This window comes from Cajanus cajan, chromosome 1 (assembly GCF_000230855.2).
Source record: "Cajanus cajan strain Asha chromosome 1, NIPB_CcT2T_4, whole genome shotgun sequence".
NCBI lineage: Eukaryota > Viridiplantae > Streptophyta > Magnoliopsida > Fabales > Fabaceae > Cajanus > Cajanus cajan.
The window spans coordinates 31544405-31562749 of NC_138517.1; positions in this window are offsets into that span (position 1 = coordinate 31544405).

Consider the following 18345-nt stretch of genomic DNA (forward strand, 5'->3'; position numbering starts at 1 on the left):
AGAAAGAGAGAGCTCCTCCTTGGAAGCCAAAGCACACACCATGGAAGGAAGGAGCCCATCAGAGGTGGTCATGAGGAGTTATTTTCACGTTTCACACTTTCTCTTTCTTTTTCACGCATTGTGCTTTGAGAACTCAAGAGAACCATGAGGAGGAGGTCATCGAGGAACTGTATGTGCTTCGTCTTCTACTCATCAAGGTAAGAGGGAGTGAGAAATCTCACTCGAGGGTAGGCATGACAATCTAACTTGTCCTCGTGGGTACTTGCTCGAACCCGCCCGATTTAGACGGGGAAAAACCATGTTTATCGAGTTTGGATTTTTCTCGATTAATAAAATTAGGGGCGGGGGCAGGGATGTGGATTAATATCCGCCTCGCCCGCGCCCCCATACCAGCTCGCGCCTTTAATATTATAATTAAAAAATTATTTATATATATATAAACCAAAATTAGAAATATTTATATGTAAAAGTTTGTATTATTTTATTTTTCTTTTATTTTTTTAAATTTGTTCATATTTATTTAAAAGAAAAAAAGAAAAAAAAAAGATAGGAGCGGGGACAGGGGCAGGGGTAGGGGCAGGGCGAGGAAACCTGAACCCCGCTTGGGATGGGGATGGGTACCTAGATTTTAGCCCCAGCGCGTATCAAGGGCGGGGGCAGTTTAAATCTGTGGGGCGGGGGTGGGGAATGTAAAACTCGACCCACCTCACCCCATTTTCATGCCTACTCGGGGGTGTGAGAAGAACTGTTGGGTAGTAGGATTGACCCCCAATCCCTTGCCTGATAGGAACGAGCACTTTATGAAAGTTTTCTATTTTTCTTTTTGATTGCGCTGTTACATTCTTGTGATTCTAAGCGAGAACATGCGTTCAATTTCAAGAATAGATAAGTTTTGATATGGATTAGAGTGCTCTATGGGTTCTTACGGAAAATCCTATGAGAAACAAATAAATTTTGAATATTTTCTGTTTTGGTTTCTGAGTTTTCTGTTATGTTCATTGATGTTTGCTGAGTGTAAATATGTGTTTAATTTAAAAAATAGAGAAGTTTTTATATGGATTAGAGTGTTTTATGGGTTCCTACGGGAAATCCTATGAGAAATAGACAAATTTTGAATGTTTTCTGTTTTGGCTTCTGAGTTTTTTATTGTTTCTTAATGTTTGCTAAGTGTAAATATGTATTTAATTTCAAAAATAGACAAGTTTTGATATGAATTAGAATGCTCTGTGGATTCTTGTGAGAAACCTGATGAAGTGAAATTAAGGATATGATCTTTGGATGAATTTTGAGGCATTATATATAAACTTGATGATGGATTTGTGTTTTGAGTAACATTTGGAGTGTTTTGACCTATTGAAATATTATATTGCTTGGCTAGTTGTAAAAAAATGCGTGAAATCATAAAGTTGGGTTTATGACCTTTATGCTTCGTATGTTATGAATTGCGAATTGAATGTGTACGATGTTGGATAATTTCTTGTTATGGTTTGTGTGCTATTCTAATGTATATGCCTATGAGAAGTTTTTTGTATAAGACTATGTGAATATGATGAGACAATGTGAAAAGTAAATATGAGACACGAGAGATGATGATATGTGATAATGAGACATGATATATGAGAAATTATGACAAGTGCAATGATGAGTCAATGAAGTATGAGTGTGTGACATGCACCATGTGCATCTATGTGATGGGTATGATGTGGGGTACACCGTTAGGGAAGGCCCTCCTGTAACGCCCGATATATATAACAATAATTATATATTTTCTTACATAATATTTCTGTAATTATATCATTAACAATATTTTTTTAATGAAGATAAAGATAAAGAAAAAGAATATTTTGTAAAATTATTACATGACATATCGTTCTAAAATAGTTAGAATAATTTACTATTTTACTCATTATTTATTTCTTCCACTTCCATTACAATAATTACATTGATAGTGAAAAAAAATTACAATTGAAATAATATAGTTGGCAAATAAAATTATAACAGATCCATCAAATAGCCTCCATATTCCAATTTCTCCCAAATAGAACAGCAGTAATAACAACTGTAAAAGGACCTGGTATGGCCGGTAGATCCATCTATGTTATAATATATTAAATTTTAAAAACAAAGAAAAGAGAGGAGTAAGAACAATATCCAATAAATACAATAATTCAAAAGAATACACAAAATTATTTATAATCAATATATATAAATATATATACAAATCATATATTAGATTTTAATGATACAATAAAATTTGAATTATACTTTTAGTGACTAGTCAAGATAAATGAGCATCATCATAATATCAACCAATAAAAGGATATCCGTCTATGTTATAATATATTAAATTTTAAAAACAAAGAAAAGAGAGGAGTAAGAACAATATCCAATAAATACAATAATTCAGAAGAATACACAGAATTATTTATAATCAATATTAAAAATATATGTATATATAAATATATATACAAATCATATATTAGATTTTAATGATACAATTAAATTTGAATTATACTTGTAGTGACTAGTCAGGATAAAGGAGCATCATCATAATATCAACCAATAAAAAGATATTTCACCTTAACCAACAATAGGATATTTCACCTTCATTTCTTACTCATTTAAATTCCCAGGGTCACACCTCCAGCTACAAATAATTCAAACTTTATCTTCTATGGCAATAGAACAATATTTATCTTCATAAATACATGAAGAAATAATACAAGACAAATCCAAGATATCACAACTATATCATAATTGATTATAAATACATTTACAATAAATATATTTATGTAAAAAGAATATATTAAGAGTACCAATGATATAAATAAATATGACAATCATTATAAAATAATTAAACAATATAAAATATGAACACCTTAATAATTATTATGGATAAAAATAATCATAGGCTAAGCAAATAAATGAGGTTAGGGACACCTCACTAGATAAATACACATAGAAAATAACATAAATAAATAAACATAGTAGTATATAAAATTTTAAAGAGATAAAGTTCTCCTCTCCCTTACCTGGATAAGCAGGAGCTAAAACTTGAGCAGAATCTCCTCCTCTAGATTCCCTCTCTCTCTCTCTCTCTCTCTCTCTCTCTCTCTCTCTTCTCTTTCTTTCTCTTTCTCTAAGATTTTCACCTTCTCAGTCAGTATAATATTTTTTTCACCCCTGCCTCTTATTTATAGGCATTCTGATGTACCCAGAATGGCCTGTACTGAATCTAGAACGGCCCGTTCCGGAGCCTTCGAATATACGCAAAATTTTCAACTGGAACGACCCGTTTTCGAAAAGCAGAACGGCCCGTTCTAAAATCAGAACGGCCCATTCTAGGGTTCCTTTTTTACTCACATTGACCATCATTGGAACGGCTCGTTTTCAACTATATATTTTAGGCAAATTTAAAATCTCGGAATGGCCTGTTTCGATTTGGGAACGGCCCATTCCGGGATAACCCAAATGGGCTTCTTTTCTACTTTGGAATGGCCCGTTCCACTTTTGGAACGACCCGTTCTGCCACTTCAAAATCAGTATATTTTCTTCGTTTGGAACGGCCCGTTCCACTTTTGGAACAGTCCGTTCTGACGTAAAAAATAGAATTTTATAAAAAATTTCATAAATAATTTAAATTATTAAAACCTTTAAAATATTTTATAAAATCCTTTAATTAATTAAAATAACTATATAAAAATAATAATCAACATTGTATTATTAGAAAATTCAGGGTGTTACAATTCTCCCTTCCTTTTAGAAATTTCGTCCCCGAAATTTACCTGAAAATAGAAATGGATAAATTTCTCGCATCTTGCTTTCTAATTCCCATGTAGCACTCACTACCTTATTGATGTACAACTCTATCAATCTCTCCAACGAATGTCTAATGTTAATAAGTACAAGGTGAACAACTTAACGAACCTATCCATTATAATCCAAATAAGATCAAATTTCTTAAACATATCAAATATAACTACAACTAAGTTTATAGATATATAATCTTATTTCTAAATTAGGACGTCTAAAGACGGTAAAAATATTAAAAGACTCTAGTGTTCCACCTTAGACTTTTTGCATACTATATACTAATATACAAATTCCTCTACTTCTCTTTTCTCCTTAGGCCATGCTTCCGCTGCGCCACTTTGATACATTTTAATATCTCCTAAATGAATACTAAAAGTACTTTTATGTCCTTCCTCTAAGATCATCTTCCTTAATTCAAGATTACTAGGCACATATATTCTATCTTTGAATCTCAAAACACCATCAACCTCCAAGCGTAAAGGGTTATCTATACCTCTACCAATCTTTTCCACTTGGCTCACTAAGAAAGGATTTAGCTCCTTGGTCCTCTAATCACATCTATTAATCTATTAGTCCTTTCAACATATTCAATTCAATGCTCCTAAGGGTGAGCTTACATATTACACTTAAGTCTCTAACATCCTCAATCGAATACAACCCTTATATCATCAAAAATGATAGATGAATGCTCATCCTACTCAGGGCATTTGTCACTATATTAGTTTTACTTTTATAACCCTCTCCAAGGATTAGACGCCTAAGTGTAAGTTCACTATGTACTCATACTCGGTCTTCAAGTCTTACCACTTCATTTATAACCCGGGGAAACTCTTATTCACTACCTTGTCTTATAGCTTCATGCCTTGCCACCAAAATGAATCAACTAATTATGCTTATTCAATACCCTTCAACAATCTACTTGTTACTCGAGTCATACCTAGTTTCTCACTACTAGGAGTAATTTCACAAGTCAAACTTAAATTCCTAATTTGAGCCAAAAGATACATCTCTTTAACCATAAAGAAGGATAAATATAGATATTTCCTACTCAAAGCTTCAACCACTACTTTAGATTTACCCAGATAACAATTAAGATTAAAATCCTAATCCTTACAATTTTCAACTATCTCTTCTGTCTCATATTCAACTCCTTCGGATCAAACAGATATTTAAGATCCTTATGATTACTAAATACCTCAAGCTTAGAATTATACCAGTAATGTCTCCAAAATCTCAAGTGTAAATATTACAACCTCTAATTCAAGGTCATGGGTAAGGTAATTTCTCTCATGAATTTTCCATTACCTAGATGCCTAGAAATATATGCTACTACCTTTCTTTCTTGCATCAACAATCCACTCAAACCCATCTTCAAAGCATCACTATATAACACATAAGACTTACTAGAGTCCGGTAATCTTAACACTAGTCAATCTTTTCTTAAGAGTTTGAAAACTACTTTCACACTTACTATTCCATAAAGACAACTCTCTCTTCTTGGTTAATCCAGACTAAAGTAATGCTATCTTAGAAATTTTCTCAATAAATCTCCTATATTAATAAGTTAATGCAAGAAAACTCTTAACCTTACTAATTGACTTAGGTATCTCCCACTTAAATACAACTTCTACCATAGATAGATCTACATTATATCTCCACTAGAAATTACAAAACCTAGAAAATTCATTTCATACAATAGAAATTCATACTTAAATAGCTTGGTGTAAAGCTGTCTTGAATATATTTTCATCCTCAATTCCAATATGATGATGTCACATCCTAAGTTCAATCTCACTAAACACACAAATATTCATTAATTAATCCTTAAGGTCATCTATCCACATATCAAAATACATGCATATCAAATCATATTAGAATACCTACTTTAACCCTTCATATATACCATCTTTAAGCATGTATGAATCAATTACCGTTTACTCCGTATAACCTGTACATGAACAACCTTTACCACATAATTACATCATACAACCTTAAAGAAACTTTTGATCCACAAGACAACACCTTAGAACATCAGAGTAAAACCGATTTCCTAATAACTCACAAACATCATGACAACATATATATCCCTTTAACAACTATCAAAGAAAATGATACATAGAGAATTATACAGGTTATCACCAAATGATCTCAAACCTATTACCAAAAGAAAACTAACAAGATAAGCTATCACTCTTTTGAAGAGTTGAAATTCTAAAATGATCATATACTTAGCTAAAAGTTTCAAAAATTGTGATATATATAATCAGCGCTAACCACTAGACCTTTAGTCACTAAAATAGTCATAACGAAAGTTCTAGATCTCCATTGTACCTGATTTTGGTGCCCTTGAAAAGTTAACATTCAAGACTACAACTTTTATGAAGATCATAAAATCCAACTCTGTCAATATAATACTCTATCAATATAATACTTGTACTGGCACAATAAAACTGCAGCTAAAACATTCCCTGTATGGATCAGCAAAAGAGCGCACCAAATTCTAAAACCCCAAAAATACCTTAAAACACTTCCAAACCATTATATAAATTTCTTCCTACAATCCTAAACCAAACAACTTACATATTTAGCACAAAGAACTTAAAAACTAAAATAAAATCCTCATACAACCTAACCCATAAAAATCAATATGTAAGCATCAAATTTAATAAATCGTATAATAAGATTTAAAAGTAATAAAGGAAATATAAATTAATTCTAGTAAAGGTGGCAGTGCCTCCTAGTTAGGAATAATTTATAACTTCCAAATAAAAAAATAACAAAAATGCAACTTTAGTCTTCTATCAAGAATATTTAAAACTCCAATTCTCAACATACATCCTCCTTGGATTCAATCACTGCAACTATAGACTTCTTCTACCAAACAAGCATAGTAAACTCATAACTCACAGCTGATTGAATCGACCTACTCTGATACCACTTAATGTAACGCCCGATTTATATAACAATAATTATATATTTTCTTATATAATATTTTCGCAATTATATCATTAATAATATTTTTTTAATGAAGATAAAGATAAAGAAAAAGAATATTTTGTAAAATTATTACATGACATATCGTTCCAAAATTGTTAGAATAATTTACTATTTTACACATTATTTATTTCTTCCACTTCTATTACAATAATTACATTGATAGTGAAAAAAATTACAATTGAAATAATATAGTTGACAAATAAAATTATAACAGATCCATCAAATAGCCTCCATATTCCAATTTCTCCCAAGTAGGACAACAGTAATAACAACTGTAAAAGGACCTGGTATGGTCGGTAGATCCATCTATGTTATAATATATTAAATTTTAAAAACAAAGAAAAGAGAGGAGTAAGAACAATATCCAATAAATACAATAATTCAAAAGAATACACAGAATTATTTATAATCAATATTAAAAATATATGTATATATAAATATATATACAAATCATATATTAGATTTTAATGATACAATAAAATTTGAATTATACTTGTAGTGACTAGTCAGGATGAATGAGAATCATCATAATATCAGCCAATAAAAGGATATTTCACCTTAACCAACAATAGGATATTTCACCTTCATTAATTTCTTACTCATTTAAATTTCCAAGGTCAAACCTCCCGCTACAAATAATTCAAACTTTATCTTCTATGGCAATAGAACAATATTTATCTTCATAAATACATGAAGAAATAATACAAGATGAATCCAAGATATCACAACTATATCATAGTTGATTATAAATACATTTACAATAAATATATTTACGTAAAAAGAATATATTAAGAGTACTAATGATATAAATAAATATGACAATCATTATAAAATAATTAAACAATATAAAATATGAACACCTTAATAATTATTATGGATAAAAATAATCATAGTTTAAGCAAATAAATGAGGTTAAGGACACCTCACTAGATAAATACACATAGAAAATAACATAAATAAATAAACATAGTAGTATATAAAATTTTAAAGAGATAAAGTTCTCCTCCCCCTTACTTGGATAAGCAGGAGCTAAAACTTGAGCAGAATCTCCTCCTCTAGATTCCCTCTTTCTTTCCCTCTCTCTTTCTTTCTCTCTCTCTCTCTCTCTCCCTCTCTCTCTTCTCTCTCTTTCTCTTTCTCTAAGATTTTCACCTTCTCAGGCAATATAATTTTTTTTCACCCCCTGCCTCTTATTTATAGGCATTATGACGTACCCGGAACGACCTGATCCAAAATCAAAATTTTCAACTGGAACGACCCGTTCCAAAATCAAAATGGCCCGTTTTCGAAAAGCAGAACGGCTCGTTCTAAAATCAGAACGACCCGTTCTAAGGTTCCTTTTTTACACACGTTGACCATCATTGGAACGGCCCGTTTCCAACTATATATTTTAGGCAAATTTAAAATCTCGGAACGACCTGTTTCGATTTGGGAACGGCCCGTTCCGGGATAACCCAAATGGGCTTCTTTTCTACTTTGGAACGGTCCGTTCCACTTTTGGAACGACCCGTTTTGCCACTTCAAAATCAGTATATTTTTTTCATTTGGAACGGCCCGTTCCACTTTTGGAACAGTCCGTTCCGGCGTAAAAAATAGAATTTTATAAAAAATTTCATAAATAATTTAAATTATTACAAACCTTTAAAATATTTTATAATATCCTTTAATTAATTAAAATAACTATATAAAAATAATAATCAACATTGTATTAGTTGAAAATTTAGGGTGTTACGCCTCCTTGTTTAACAGCTTAGGAGAGTCCTAGGAGATAGTCACTACAAGAAAAACTCAAATTTCTGACAGATATAATCCATCAGAGACAAGGAAAATCTATCGGAAATTCTCTATTTCCAACAGATTCTCGTCGGAAAAATGGGTGTAGGAAAAAAAAAATCAGTTGGAAAATTTTTTGTTTAATTTTAATAAATTTATTAATGTAACAACCCTCATATTTTGCCTCTCAAGAATTCTATTTCACGACACTTCACTTTTCAGCGTGTTTTGCCCTTATTGCACAGTTTCTGGAAAACTTCTCAAAAGGTCACCCATCCCTATATTACTCCAAGTCAAGCACGTTTAACTGTGAAGTTCTGATAAGATAAACTACAAAGAGGTAGATGCATGTTGTTAGTATGGGTAGTACAAATTAATTCATTTAAGTCATCCTCAACTATACAATCTCATACTTAAACTCTCTTTGGATCCCTCTTATTTCAATGTATCCAAACCATTATAAAAATATAATAATATATATAACAATTATATTACCAATAATAATAACTATATTATATTTAATTAATCTTTATTTATATATATACTTACTTTTATAATTAAAAATCTACTTATTTATATTTAAAATTAATATTATGATACAATTTAAATTATTTATTATAAATTTAAAAGTTTAAATAATAATTTATATATTTTAAAATGAGAAGGGTTATAATAACACTGGTATAACTTTTACCAAGTATTACACCACTCAATAACTTTATATTAAATGTGAATTTTGTAAATTCACCCATTAGATTGAAAGTTCATATCACTTTATATGTTTATATCATATTTTGTTAAAATTGAACAACTTGAAAGTAATCAAAGTATTCATATTTTAGTATATTTTGAAATGTATATATTACGTCAATTTTGTTTTACAAGAATGAAGTATCAAATCATCTTGAATTAATATAAAATTTTGTATATATGATCTAAGAGTAAAAAACTTTCAATTTAACGGTTGAATTTATAAAATTCACATTTAATATAAAGTTATTGAGTAGTGTAATACTTAGTAGAAGTTATACCAGTGTTATTATAACCCTTCTCATTTTAAAATATATAAATTATTATTTAAACTTGTAAATTTATAATAAATAATTTAAATTGTATCATAATATTAATTTTAAATATAAATAAGTAGATTGTTAATTATAAAAATTTTATATTAATCCAAGATGATTTGATACTTCATTTTTATAAAAAAAAAATTTGACGTAATATATTCATTTCAAAATACACTAAAATATGAACACTTTGATTACCTTCAAGTTGTTGTTCAGTTTTAACAAAATTTGATATACACGTATAAAGTGATATGAACTTTCAATCTAACGGTTAGATATACAAAATTTGCAATTAATATAAAGTTATTGAGTAGTGTAATACTTAGTAAAAGTTACACAGGTGTAATTATAACCTCCCTCATATATATTAAAATTTTATTGATGATCTTTTCTAATATATGGTTGTCAATTTTCGTAAAAAAATTCTTACATTTTTGACAAATATAAACTTGTCAAAAATATTATGTTAGTAATATAACTTTTCATATGATTTTTTTTCCATAAGAAATATAAATTTTTTAATAGATTTATATCTGTCAAAAATTACCGACGGATAAATCTGTCAGAAATATAAATATAAATTTTTCGATGGATTTGTATCCGTCGGAAATATAAATTTTTCGATAGATTTATATTTGTTGGAAATTATCGAAGAATATATCCATTGGAAATATAAATTTTTCGATTATCTGTCGAAAATATAAATTTTCTGACGGATTTTTTTCCGTCAAAAATATAAATTTTTCGATGGATTTGTATCCGTCAAAAAATTATCTGTCGGTAATTTGCATTTTTCTTATAGTGAGTGCGGTTTGGATGTCTCAATTTTGCTTGTTTGTGAGCACAGGATGTAACTTGCGCAGCTTCGCTATCCTGACCAGACCCTAGCGGTATATCCTTCTAATTGAAAGTGTATGGGTAGCTCTCTACATGTACACCTAGACTACCTTAGGTGTGTTGTTTAGGCAGCACACTAGTGATATGTGATATGTGATTGGCGTCACATGCATGCATTTGTGAGTTGAGTCCATGACATCATTGCATAATGAGTGATTGTGTATGTGCTACTAATGTATGCATGACTTGAGTTGTGCTTTATCAATGTGTGCTTTGTGTTGTGCTTTGTTATGATTTGTGTGTGTGTTGCTTGATCGTTATTTTTACACCTTAACTTGAGTGTGTAACAGCCCAATTTTCACTGGGCCGTGGGCTCAATTTGTTGCCCGGAACGGGCCGTTTCAAAAGTGAAATGGGCCATTACGGAATAAAGAATTTGTCTAAATATCATAGTTGAGAACGGGCTGTTCCGGTTGGAGAACGGGTCGTTCTGGTTTGGCAAACGGGCCGTTCTGGTTTGGAGGACGGGCCGTTCTGGAAGTGGCACGGGTCGTTCTGCTGGGATTGAGAACGAGCCGTTCTGGTTTTGGAACGGGCCGTTCCAGTTAAGATTTTTGCGTAGTTCTGGAGGGCCGTTCCATTTTTGGAACGGGCCGTTCCGGGTTAGTGAGGCAGATTCCTATAAATAGGAGGCCTCGCCTCTCATTTTCACACATCTTTCATTCTCTCTTCCTATTATCTTCTGTTCTCTCTTCTCCTCTCGAAAGACCAAGGGGCATTTAGAGGAAGAGACCAAGAGATTCCTGTTTTAGTTCAACTGCTTTTTATCCAGGTATGGGGGGAAATGAAATTATTTATATGTAGAGTTACATGAGGAAATTGGGTAGAGGAAGAGCCCTTAGGGTTATGAGTAATTTTATAATTATTTTTTTTGGAGAATTAATTGTCTTATGTGATTCTGTATATATCTAGGACTACGAATATATGATTTGTTTGTAAAAATGATGCTCTGAGAGAGAGAACGAAATCATAGAAAAGTGCCTGTAAGCTAGGTTTTGGGAAAAATTAGATTATTTCTGTTTGAGAAATTGATGATCCCATTAGATTCTGCATGTGTTGAGGATTAGAAATATATATTTAATTTGTAAGAATGTTGATCTGAGAGGTAGAAAGAAATTGTAGAAAAGTGTCTGTGAGCTAAGTTTTGGAACAATTTGGGGTTTTACTGTTTATGTTGAAATTATATTAAATCGGTAATTCCGTGGAGTATTATATTAACTTATGAATGTTATTGGTATATTACTTGATAAAATTGATGATCTAGATGTGAATTGCTTGAGAGATCTATAAACTTTTATTTTGTTAGACTTATCTGTTGAGTATGTGATATGAAATCGTGATATGAGATGAGATGTTGTATGGACATGATTAAGAATGTGATTGCGATTGTGTTTCCTCACACTAATGACTAGGGATGGCACGGCCCCTGGGTAAGTGGTGCTACAGGGAGGGCGTGGCCCTAGCATGGTGTGGGATGAGTAAGACAGTTAACACACACCACTTATGTTGATTATGGCAGCCCTGGCATAGGGTTAATTGCAAGAGATTGTATAGATTGTAATGTGATTGTGGATCCTCACACTCATGCTTCAGGGACGAGCGTACTCCTGGATGATCAGGGATGATACGAACCCTGGTATGGTGTGGGTTGAGTGAGGCAATTAACCCGTATCACTTGTGTCAGATGTGGCGAGGTCTTGGCATAGTGTTAATTGTAAGATTGGCTTGAATTATGGATGTGGAAATGATATTGTTAATCTTAAAATTGTGTGGATTGTGATGGATTGATAAATTATGATACATGCTTGTATATATATGAATTATGATGAGATTTCATTATGATGTGGTTGTGTGTACTTTGCATATAGATATTTTCTTTTCTCACCGTATAAATTGTGGATGTTTTAGGTGAGGAAGATCCAGCTTTGAGTGACATCTAGGATGCCAACAGTTGAATTGTGGGTGTGCTCTGATATTGTGACAACGGGGCAGAGAATTCTAGGATATAGATTTTTATATGTATTTGGAGTTATACATTGTCTTTTGAAAATAATTTGTAACTCTTAAATTTTACCTTCCAAGTTTTATTTCTAGTTATTTTAGAAAGAAGAGTTATGAAGTTTTATGTGAACCTTTTACCAACGTTGAAAAATTTTATTCTTTAGTTTATTTACATGATTAATATTTATATATGTGTTAGGGTAATAAGGGTGTCACTTTTAGTGGTATCAGAGTAGGTCGATCCAATCGGTCGTGAGTTATGAGTCTACTATGCTTGTTTGATAGATTAATAATGTGATGAGTTGATTGTTGACCTTATTGATGTGCTAATGTGATGATTGATTATGTTGTTGTTTATTTATTTGTGTACATTGTGTTCTCAGGATTTGTCTGATAGACATGATATAATTTGATGATGCTATTTTTGATTGCTCTTTGTTATTCTCATGATTGCTTATTTGTTTGATACTTCTTGCTTACGTAAGAAGTAGTGGTTGAGTAGTATCACTCGTATGGTGAGCATATGTACCAATAGTACGGGCAAAGCCTTGATAATCAACTAGAAATTATTGAGACCTTAGATTTGGGTGAGACATTGATTTGTCAAGGGTTTACGGTTAATGGAATTTAGGAATCTATAGTAGTAGCGATTGAATCCAAGGAGGTTGTATCTGAGAATTGGAGTTTTGATATTTTGATGAGAGATTGGAACGTTCCTTGAGTATTGGTGCTTGCATGTTAACCTTTTATAGTTTGGGTAGTATGTGAATTTTATTCTCTAAGTCCTGTGCACTGAATATGTGAGCTGTTTTGGTCTAGGATTGTAATGGAAAGCTTGAATATAAGTTTAAGGTGGAAAGGAGTGAGTTTGGAATGGTTGAGGTATTTTGTGAAATGTTAGTACACTACTGCTGTATGATATGGGGAATATTTTTGTTGAAATTTCGTTGTGCCAGTATGAGTATCATATTGACAGAATCAGATTTTGTGGTCTTCATTAAAGTTGTGGCTTTGGATATTATCTTTCCAATGGAACTAGAATCAGGTAAAACGGAGGTCTAGAACTCCAGTTTAGCTACTTTAGTGATCAAAGGTCTAGTTGTAAGCGCCAAATATATCTGCTGCAGTTTGTGAAATTTTTTAGCTAAGAAGATGATCTTTTTAGAATCTTGTCTTCATAAGATTTGTAGCTCATTCTCTTAGCTTTCTTTTGAGATAGGTTTGAGATCATTGGGATGAGTACAACTTTCTGTGTGTCATTTGCTTTGACAGTTGTTGAATGTAGGTATATGCTGTCATGATGTTTTTGAGTTGTTAGGCATAACAAGGATAAAATTAAAATTGGATATGATGTTTTGAGGTTTGGTCATTGAGAGGTTGTTTAAGATGATATGATACTATGTGGTAAGGTTGGTTCATGTACATGCTATATGGTGTAAACGATGATTGATTCATACATGCCTAGGGATGATATATATGAAGGTTTATAGTAAGTATTCTAATATGATTTGATATGCATGTATGTTGATATGATGATAGATTACTTTATGGATCAATTAATGGATGTTTGTGTATTAATGAGATTGACCTTAGGATGTGATATCGTCATATTAAGAGTTAAGTGTGAAGATATATCCAAGATAAATTTAGGATAGATTATCTAAGTATGATTTTTGAATGTATGAGGTGAGTGTTCTAGGCCATGTAATTTCTTGCGGAGGTATAATGTAAATCTATCTAAGATAGAAGTTGTTCTTAAGTGAGAGATACATGAGTCTATTAGCGAGGTTATGAGTTTCTTGGATTAGCTCATTATTGTTGGATATTTATTGAGTAACTTTCTAAGATAGCATTACCTTTGAACAGATTGAGTAAGAAGAGTGTTATTTTTGTGTGAGAGTAGTTTCCAAATTCTTAAGGAAAGATCGACTAGTGCACTAGTGTGAGCATTGGCCGATCTTAGTAAGCCTTTTGTGGTATGGGTTGATGTTTCTAAGATAGGTTTGGGTGGAGTATTGATGCAAGAAGGAAAGGTAGTAGCTTGTGATTCTAGGCAATTGAAAACTCATTAGAGGAATTACCTTACCTATGATTTTAAGTTAGCAGTTGTAATATTTAGAGACACTTAGAGACACTGCCTATATGATTCTAAGCTTGAGGTATTTATTGATCGTTAGAGCCTTAATTATCTGTTGACTGAAGGAGTTAATTATGTGACAAAAGAGATAGTTTAATTTCTGGAGGACTAATATTTCAAAATTAGATGTTAATTGAGTAAAGCCATTGTGGTGACCGATGTTTTGTGTAGGAAACCTTTATATTTATCTTTCTTTATGATTAGAGAGATGAATCCTTTGGGCTCAAATTATAGATTTAAGTTTGGCTTATAAGGTTACCCTTAGTAGTGTAAGACTAAGTATGACTTGAGTAACGAATGAATTGTTGAAGGAAATTGGAGAAGCATAATTTTGGTGACAAGATATGAGACTATAGGATAAGGTGATGGATAAGAGTTTGACTTGGGTGTAGATGGAATGGTGAAATTAGAGATCTGATATGTATACCTAGTGAACTTATGCTTAGGTGCTTAATTTTTAGAGATGATCATAGAAGTAAAACCAATATTGTGGCAGATGCCTGGATTAGGATGACCTCTGGTATATCATTTTGATGATTTAAGGGTTGGATTTGATTGAAGAATTTTGAGACTTATGCTTGGTGTGTGAGATTATCCTTAGGAGCATTGAATTGATTATGTTGAAAGTGACTAGTGAATTAATGGATGAAATTAGAGAAGACTAGGAGTCCGATCCTTTCTTAGAGAACCAAGTGGAGAAGATTGGTAGAAGTATAGATAACCATTTCTGAGTAGAAATCGACGTTGTTTTGAGGTGCAAGAACAAACTTGGGTGCTTAGTAACCTTGAATTAAGAAAGATGATTTTAGAGGAAGGGCATAACAATACTCTTAACATATATTTAGGAGCTAATGAGATGTATCGGGACCTTAGGAGGATGTATTAGAGTGGTGCAGCGGAAGCATGGTGGCCTAAGGTGAAGAGAAGAGTAGAGAAATTGTATACTCGTGTTTAGTATGCTAGAAGTTTTTAAGAATTTTTGTAGCACTTAGACGTCTCATTTTGGAAATGAGATGGTGAGTGGATAGACCTTAGTTGTAGGTTGTCTGAGATGCTTAAGAGATTAATTCTCTTTGGGTTATAGTGGATAGACTCGCCAAGTTTACTTGTCTTACCCTTATTGATAATAGACATTCCTTGGTGAAATTGATAGAGTAGTACATTAATAAGGTAGTGAGGTTGCATAAGAATTAGAAGGTAAGAAGCGAGGAGTCTACCATTGCAAAAATTTCGGGGACGAAATTTCTTAAAGGAGGGGAGTATTGTAACAGCCCAATTTTCACTGGGTCGTGGGCCCAATTCATTGCCCGGAACGGGCCGTTTCAAAAGTGAAATGGGACGTTTCGGAATAAAGAATTTGCCTAAAAATCGTAGTTGAGAACGGGTCATTCCGGTTGGAGAACGGGCCATTCTGGAAGTGGCACAGGTCGTTGTGCTGGGATTGAGAACGGGCCGTTCCGGTTTTGGAACGAGCCATTCCAGTTGAGATTTTTGCGTAGTTCTGGAGGGTCCAGAACGGCCGTTCCACTTTTGAAACGGGCCGTTCCGGGTTAGTGAGGCAGATTCCTATAAATAGGAGGCCTCGCCTCTCATTTTCACACATCTCTCATTCTCTCTTCCTATTATCTTCTGTTCTCTCTTCTTTTCCTCTTCTCCTCTCTGAAGACCAAGGGGCATTTAGAGGAAGAGACCAAGAGATTCCTGTTTTAGTTCAACTGCTGTTTATCCAGGTATGGGGGGAAATGAAATTATTTATATGTAGAGTTACATGAGAGAATTGGGTAGAGGAAGAGCCCTTAGGGTTATGAGCAATTTTACAATTATTTTTGTTTGGAGAATTAATTGTCTTATGTGATTCTGTATATATCTAGGACTACGAATATATGATTTGTTTGTAAAAATGATGCTCTAAGAGAGAGAACGAAATTATAGAAAAGTGCCTGTAAGTTAGGTTTTGGGAAAAATTAGATTATTTCTGTTTGAGAAATTGATGATCCCATTAGATTCTGCATGTGTTGAGGATTAGAAATATATATTTAATTTGTAAGAATGTTGATCTGAGAGGTAGAACGAAATTGTAGAAAAGTGCCTGTGAGCTAGGTTTTGGAACAATTGGGAGTTTTACTGTTTATGTTGAAATTATATTAAATCAGTAATTACGTGGAGTATTATATTAACTTATGAATGTTATTGCTATATTACTTGATAAAATTGATGATCTAGATGTGAATTGCTTGAGGGATCTGTAAACTTTTATTTTGTTAGACTTATCTGTTGAGTATGTGATATGGAATTGTGTATGTGATATGGAATCGTGATATGAGATGAGATGTTGTATGGACATGATTAAGAATGTGATTGCGATGTGTTTCCTCACACTAATGACTAGGGATGGCACGACCCTTGGGTAAGTGGTGCTACAGGGAGGGCGTGACCCTAGCATGGTGTGGGATGAGTAAGACAGTTAACACACACCACTTATGTTGATTATGGCAGCCCTGGCATAGGGTTAATTGCAAGAGATTGTATAGATTGTAATGTGATTGTGGATCCTCACACTCATGCTTCAGGGACGAGCGTACTCCTGGATGATCAGGGATGATACGAACCCTGGTATGGTGTGGGTTGAGTGAGGCAATTAACCCGTATCACTTGTGTCAGATGTGGCGAGGTCTTGGCATAGTGTTAATTGTAAGATTGACTTGAATTATGGATGTGGAAATGATATTGTTAATCGTAAAATTGTGTGGATTGATAAATTATGATACATGCTTGTATATATATGAATTATGATGAGATTTCATTATGATGTGGTTGTATGTACTTTTCATATAGATATTTTCTTTTCTCACCGTATAAATTGTGGATGTTTTAGGTGAGGAAGATCCGGCTTTGAGTGGCATCTAGGATGCCAATAGTTGAATTGTGGGTGTGCTCTGATATTGTGACATCGGGGCAGAGAATTCTAGGATATAGATTTTTATATGTATTTGTAGTTTTACATTGTCTTTTGAAAACAATTTGTAACTCTTAAATTTTACCTTCCAAGTTTTATTTCGAGTTATTTTAGAAAGAAGAGTTATGAAGTTTTATGTGAACCCTTTTACCAACGTTGAAAAATTTTATTCTTTAGTTTATTTACATGATTAATATTTATATATGTGTTGGGGTAATAAGGGTGTCACAGAGTGAGATGGTTTTTACTCCCTTGTTTTCTCTATGTATGTCTTTTATTGTATTGTAGGTGACCATCAACATGAGGATGTTGGTGACAAAGTTTAGGCTTCAACTTAGGCCTGTTTTGATAAGACATGTGACATCAGGGTGTAGTTAGGACTAGCTAGGATGTTGTTTCCATTAAACTGTTTGGAAAATCTTAGTTTCTTTTCTTTTGTAATTTCTACATTGAAGTTATTATTTATGAGTTTATGAATGAGAATCCTTTACGTAAGATATTTGAGATTCTAGTTTTATTTATGAAAGATTTTAATCATTTTTATTTATTGTATAATTATGAATGTGGGGTAGAGGGTGTCACAAACAAATTATGGTTTTGAACAATAACTTTTTTGGAATTAATTTAAACTTTTATATTCTCTTATATCATAGAGAATTCCCTAAGATTCTCACACAAATCAAGGTTAAGATAACTAAGAT